Source organism: Haliotis asinina, chromosome 1 (assembly GCF_037392515.1).
Source record: "Haliotis asinina isolate JCU_RB_2024 chromosome 1, JCU_Hal_asi_v2, whole genome shotgun sequence".
NCBI classification, from domain to species: domain Eukaryota; kingdom Metazoa; phylum Mollusca; class Gastropoda; order Lepetellida; family Haliotidae; genus Haliotis; species Haliotis asinina.
In genome coordinates, this window is record NC_090280.1 from 36,324,655 (window position 1) to 36,332,443 (window position 7,789).

General features: G+C 41.3%; 1 pseudogene; it reads left to right on the plus strand.

Annotated features, from left to right (window-relative positions):
- The first annotated feature begins 1,992 nt into the window (after positions 1–1,992).
- On the plus strand, positions 1,993–2,869 carry LOC137272222 (uncharacterized; annotated as a pseudogene).
- Positions 2,870–7,789: the final 4,920 nt, after the last annotated feature.

A 7,789-nucleotide genomic window follows, 5' to 3' on the forward strand; every position in this document is an offset into this window, starting at 1 on the left:
ACCGTCGTCATTCTGACTACGAGAGACTTATCTTAAAGATACTTCTAGATTTGATTTAAGTCAGTACCAATGCCATCATTCATTTTCTCCTACAGGGATAAAACAAGTGGAGGAGCTACTATATTAGTCAGAAATATTGTCATTCATAGTGCCGTTCAACTAAATACTAATCTTCAAGCTGTAGCAATTGACATTACTTTGCGCATAGCACTTACCCTGTGCTCACTGTGCTTTCAACCCTCATCTGGTCTCAGAATCTGCGTAATTGCCAGCAACTAAAGATTCATCACTATTCAATGGGCCATCAGGACTTATAGTACTGTAATAAGCTGATATAAAAGCATTTATATTAACTTCATGTGTTGTGTTATTTTTATCAAAATGTATATACATCTGTGTTGTTTTGGGTCAACAGACGTTCATTGTGTTCCCAATGAATAGTTGTTAGCAAGTAGTATCTTAGGTGTTTAATGCAGGTCTCTGATTGTTTTGGATCATCCCATTACAGGATCATAGGGCAAGCAGGTTATTCTATCTTTCTGTCTGTTGTGTGATTTGTAATGATCACCTGGTTGAATAGGATTGGCTCATTTCAAATCACGGGTCATCAGCCATTTTCACTTATACAGCACTTGTCACCCTCACCCCAGTGCTCATCACTTGTCACCCCTACCTTTTGTGCACAGGAAACAAACCCAGACACTCAACACTCTGCTTACAAGGTATCACAATCCTGTAGTATCGACGGGCGGATTGCCAGTTACAACACTCCCGTATCACCCACAGGAGTGTCCACTGATATCAACAGATATCTACCACAGGGAATAAACGAGTTCACCTCACACCCGTCGCTTTTTATTCTCTTTATCGTAGAGGGTAAATCCCAGGCCGCAACATTGGAGCCCCGGGTGAGGATCTCGTCTACCCAAGAAAAGCAGCCTTTTCCTTTCAGAGTGACTACAGGCTACAGGATAGACATCGGTATCACAAGTACTCTTCTACATGTTGTTGTGTTGTGGTGAGAAACCATGATATAGTCTGTACCATGTTTTATGGCAGTTTCGTGCTATGTCGATGAACATTCCCATATATCCATTTTTGTGTCGACTGAGAGACATTTGCAGATTACTTTGACACTTATTGGACACAGTGATGATCATTATGGACATATTTTTCTTGGATAAGCCATCAAGGCTTCAGGTATAAGACATAAAATCCTGATTATGCATTAGTTGAAGTGCCTCATTCATTTGTGTTTACCTTGCTTTATTTGCTTCGAATAATATGTAATACATTATTCTGCATTATCACATGACCATTCACTTACTGTTTTGTAATAGTTGAGATTTGATATCTTTGCCTACCCTGTTTGCCATAAGCCAAACGTAACTGGTTATACTGACCTTAGTGTACTTTGCCAGCAGGACTTAGTGTAATTTGTTCTAATTCCAGTTCCCTGCTTAATGAAATCATATCATAATAAATAAAACTTCAAGTGTCTAGGTGAATCAGTTAATCAGTATTGATTAAAGTACATCATAATTGGTTATTTATCTAATTAAGTAGTTAATTTATCAATTAAAGCTTCCGTTCTTGGCACCTTTCACTGCAACTCACCCTGCACTAAGTCGTACTACTTCTTGGTGTTGTAGCTTCTTGGTCTACTGGTGCTGACTATTTTCATTCCCTGTTTTGAGGTTCTTCTCTATTTCTTTTCTTTCTGATTTCCTTCCTTCTTGCAACTTGTGTATTTTCATACCTGCGTCCACTATTGATCACTGATTTTTATCTGGCGCCCTCGGTACATTTTCGCGATTGTTTCTTTATACGTGTTCTTTGAATAGTAATTCATTGAACAATTATCAACCGTATTGCCTTCTCTTTTCTTGTTTTTTCCTCCATTAACTTGAAACACAATACATTGCACACCACATTGACTTTGTGTCATATCATCAATAAAATGTCTTTAGTATCACTCTGCTACATTTCAACATGGAGTTAGACAGCAAAGATCTTGATGCTATGGTCGCGGCCTTCAGAAAGGCTGGTTTTGCTCCTAAAAGTGATAGTGCAGAGGATTTCAAGTGGATTAAGGATTTGTCTGATCAGGATATAAGCCCTGTGGAAAAGCAGCAACAAGTGCATTCTAATTCTACTTCTACCAAATCGGACATGACTTACCACAATTTTCCAAGACTGCCTTTATTCAGCAGAGACTGGGAAAGATACAGAATATGATCTCTGGAAATATGAAGTGGACTGTTTGCAGGATTCCGAGGTGTACAGTCAGGAAACTATTCTGCAAGCAATTAGGAAGTCTCGCAAAGGGGAAGCCCCTCTCGTCGTCATGAAATTGGGGCACAAAGTGTCTATCAAGGATGCATTATCTAAACTCAGGAGTGCTTTTGGGACTTTGAGAAGAAGTTCAACCCTCATGTCCCAGTTCTATAGTGCATGCCAAGGAGACAACGAGGACATTTCAACTTGGAGTTGTCATCTTGAATGATTACTCTATCCTTTGGTGGAACAGAAATCCATACCACCCCATGAACAGGATGAAATGTTAAGAACAAAGCTTTGGGATGGACTTTCACCGACACTCAAGAGTTTGGCTGCATACAAATATGACACCTTGACCAGCTTTGACGACTTACGCCTTTGTCTTCGTGAATTGGAATTTGACCTTAACAGAGGGAAGACTGACTCTACCAAAACCAAATCCAGGCAAGCTACAGCACACACTCTGAAGCAAGAATCTGACAAAGACTTAACTGAAATCACGTCAATGTTCAAAGAGATGCAGAATGAGATAGCTGAAATGAGAGATACCCAGAAGATCATGACAGCCCAGATTCACCAGCGTCAGTGAGCTCCTCGCCCCCAGGACACATACACACATGATCCACGTAGATCATACAGGGGATCACACAAAGAATTGCGTCACAAATCAAGAGGTCGAGCACAGCATTGGAAGCACCCTCCTCAAATGAACTTTTCAAAACACCAGCAATCTGAACAGCAAATTGTCTCACATCCGCAGGAAGTTGTTTAACCACAGGCAGCTTTGAACAGGCAAGCTTTGAACAGGCAAGCTTTGAACAGGCAAGCTTTCAACCCGCTCAACCTTCACAAGAACCAACGTGTTGGAGATGTGGATATCAAGGCCATCTTGCCTACGGATGTCGTGTCATTCTGGACCACAGGAGACGCCCTTTAAACTCCAACAGGCCTATGGGAAGGGGACAAAATTAGGCCATGAATCCCGTCCCAACCAAAAGCTTATGGATGGACTTGTAGGACAGTTGGCGTTTTCAAGAGTGTCGTTTGAAGCTTGCTCCCAAGAAGTGCAAATTTTTTTAAAAGAAAAGTCAGATATGTTGGTTACATTGTGTCTGTGGATGGAATCGAAGACGATCCAGAGAAGGTAGGCTATTACAGAAAATGTGTCAAGGACTTTTCGAGAATTGCAAGACATCTCCCTGATCTTCTTCCAAAGACTTCACCAAAGAAATCCAAAGTCAGAAAGTCAAAGAACACCCAGGGATGGTATTGGGGAGCACAACAAGAAGAAGCTTTCAACACTTTGAAAACATGCTTGTCAACGCCACCTATGTTAGGATATCCTGACTTCTCCAAGCCATTTGAGCTCCACACTGACGCCAGTAACCAGGGTTTGGGAGCAGTCCTGTATCAGGACGACATATTGAGAGAAAAGAGTAATTGCCAGTCGAGGATTAGGTCGCTCCGAAATCAATTACTCTGCTCATAAATTGGAATTTCTTTGCTTGAAATGGGCAATTTCAGAAACATTCCACGACTACCTCTATGGTAATGACTTCGTGGTACTAACTGACAACAATCCACTCACATTTGTGCTGACAACAGCTCGCCTTGATGCAACTGGACACCGATGGTTGGCAGCACTTTCCAATCATAACGGTACCATTCAGTACAGACCAGGCAAGTCAAACATTGATGCGGATGCACTGTCAAGATTACCCAAGGAATGTGAAGATAGTGGAGAACGAACATCTGACCTTGTGAATGCTATTTTTAACAAAATGCAAATTCAAGCCTGATGGAGACACTGTGTTTGTCTGCTAATGCTGTTATAGATGACGACATTGATGTGATTAGCAAATGTCAGACTAATGCAAAGGAATGGAGTCATGCTCACCGGAGCGATCCAGCCCTGGAATTTTATTGTCAGGAGTATTGAGGCAGGAACAAGAATTGATAGAGCCCTATACATTGAGAACAAAGATAACAAATGGAGTTCTCTACAGAAATACGCAACTTGAAGATTCTGCTATGGTACAGCTAGTTTTACCCAAAAGATGCAGAGCAGCTGCGCTCAGAAGCCTACACAATCACATGGGTCATCCTGGAAGGGACAAAACTCTCTCACTCTTGAAGGAACGTTTTTTCTGGCCAGGTATGGGACGTGATGTTGAGCTTCACCTACAATCCTGTGATAGGTGCTTGAAGAGGAAGTCTGTTCCAGACAGAGCTCAAATTGTTAATATCGAGACAACACAACCGCTAGTGTTAGTGTGTATGGATTTTCTTTCATTGGAACCATCCAAGGGAGGTCAGGAATATGTGTTAGTCGTTACAGATCACTTCACCAAGTATGCTCAAGCTTATCCCTGTAGGGATACACCTCAGCCAAGACCACCGCGGATCTTTTCTTCAACAACTTTGTGACACATTATGGACTTCCAAGAAGAATCCATTCAGACAAGGGAGCCAACTTTGATGGGAATTTAATGACAGAGCTGTGCAAACTGTTAGGCATCAACAAGGAAGCGAAGAAGGACTGGAAGAAGCAAGTGGCTCCATTAGTGCATGCATTTAACTGCACACGGCATGAAACCACCAAGCACTCGCCATACTTCCTCATGTTTGGTCGACATCTAAGGCTCCCTATAGACCTTGCTTTTGGTCTTGATATTGAACCTGAAAAGCCAAGATCACTGCTACAGTATACAGAATCTTTGAAAAGGAGACTTAAACAGGCGTATGATTTGGCTGCAGAAAAGGCGACAAAGTCTCAGAGTCGGCAGAAGGATCATTACGATAAGCAGGCTCGAGCAGCTATTCTTGAGGTTGGAGCCCGTATATGTAGTTGGAAAAGCCAACTGGCGAAGGCAAAAGGAAACTCTTCACAGAAATCTTTTATTGTCTGTAGGATAACTACCACGATAGGATGTGCAGGAAGCACAGAAGATATGTTCTGAACACCCAGTACCCAAGCTTTACCTTCACATCCTATACCCACGTTGAGGTCATCCAGAAGGCTGAAAGGACAAGACCCAGAACCTGAAGATAGTGATGATGAATATGTTGTAGTCCCCATCACTCCATCCCAGCAGTCAGTTTCGAGTACACATGTACGCGAAGGGCCAACTGATGTTATGGCAGAAGGGACTGAAGATACTTCTGCGATGGATGCTGATGATGTAGAGGAAGAGGCAGATGATTCTACTCCAAATCAAGAGCAGGTTAGCAACTCATCTTCAGAGATCGAAACAGTGCAAAAGCAAGCCGCACCTGTTGAAGAAGAATGTTCAGGTGTAGCTGAAGATTCATCAACTGTTATTCCCCTGCCCCTTAGGAGATCCACTCGTGAGAGGTCACGACCTCAGTGGATGAAGACGGGAGACTATGTGATGTCAGATGATGAGACGTGCAGAGTACTTGTCGTCTTTGATTGGCACAGGAGTGCTGGATGATGTAAGTGCCCGAAATACCTTGCTTCAGTTGATTGTAAATGATGAGGGCATCATTTCAACGTAGGGAGGAGAGTATGTAATAGACTGAAATAAATGCATTTATATTAATTTCATGTGTTGCGTTATTTTTATCAAAATGTATATACATCTGTGTTGTTTTGGATCAACAGACGTTCATTGTTTTCCCAATGAATAGTTGTTACCATGTAGTATCTTAGGTGTTTAATGCAGGTCTCTGATTGTTTTTGATCATCCCATTACAGGATCATAGGGCAAGCAGGTTATTCTATCTTTCTGTCTGTTATGTGATTTGTAATGATCACCTGGTTGAATAGGATTGGCTCATTTCAAATCACGGATCATCAGCCATTTTCACTTATACAGCACTTGTCACCCTCACCCCAGTGTTCATCACTTGTCACCCCTACCTTTGTGCACAGGAAACAAACCCAGACACTCAACACTCTGCTTACAAGGTATCACAATCCTGTAGTATCGACGGGTGGATTGCCAGTTACAACACTCCCGTATCACCCACAGGAGTGTCCACTGATATCAACAGATATCTACCACAGGGATTAAACGAGTTCACCTCACATCCGCCGCCTTTTATTCTCATTATCGTAGACGGTAAATCCCAGGCCGCAACAGTACTTTGGATACCTGTATGGAACCTGGTTTAAATCACACCATCTCCTTAGCTACTGGCTACTGTAGTCACATTTAGTCATCATAGCCAATCTCAAATACAGTCATTTAGTCAATCTCAAATATACTACGTTCTAAACAAAACAGTTACGGTGAGGTACTGTGGACACATTAGCGTTATTTATTGAGGAGGGATAACATTAATTTTGTTTTCTTGTCGAATGTTAGGTTCTATTTCATCAGAAAATCTAGTATTGGTTATTGCCTAACTCTGGTACTCATTGTTATCATGCGTTACTACTGTTTAAAACAGTCCAAAAGTTATATTGATGTGTTCAGGGCCCCGTTTTTCAAAGCTCTCGTAAGTCTGAGATCTCGGGAGCATTCGTACTTCCTATGTTTCAGTACAGGAGGTAGGAATGCTACGAGAAAAGTTACGAGATATCAACCTCTCAAGAACATTGTGAAACAGGACCCAGTAGGATAAAAAACGTTGTTTACTGCTCCCTCGGGACTCAGTGTTTGTTAATGTTCCACATGTGACCAGCTTATTATACGGTAGTTCATGTCATGCTATTTGAGTGAATAATTGTATTGCAGAGACGCTGCATTTGTCTGTTAATATATTGTTCATCTCATAATACGTATCTTGAAAAGATGTCAAGTCGTTTCACAAAAATAATTAAAATTCAAGAAGACGTATAAAATTATCACATCCCATATTCCCAGGGTTATTGATGAAAATTGAAGTGTTGGTGAATAGGGGAGCAAACTCGCCCGTCCACGTGTGTTGGGCTTCAGTGAGCACCTGCTCTTTATCATTGATTATGTATAAGGTCGTAGCAGATATGGCAAAAGCACAAGTACCATCATAATTCCACTTAATGTGTAGAATGTTCTTCAGGTCGACTATACCCCCAGCCTCCTTCAACGAGAATGCATCTTCGCCAGCCTGAATTGAGTACTTTTCCATCCTGGAACTTTCACCTCGAGAGATATATAGAGACATTCCAAACTTCTGATTGTAGGCAAATATGCATGTAGGGTATGCATCAGAACGAATGTTTCTGTAAAAAAAGAAAAAACCCAGTTATATGTGCATGTAAAATCTGTTCGGATGCTTCAGTGAGTTGGCTATGTATAAATATACTCTTACAAAAAGTAGGGGAACTGTACTTTCAATGTACGATTGTCGAAATTGGAAGATATATGGGATAGAATCAGTGTTGATACAATAATAATGGATGTTTTGAGAATGCATTACCACATGGATATCATTAAAAGCAAAGCTGATCGTTCAGTTATCCCCTTTGTTAGGTGACTGGAGTATGACATGAAAATTTCAGGTTTACAATTTTCAGTCAGTTGTGTGTCATTTGACTCTGATGAGTCAAACATTAATCCAG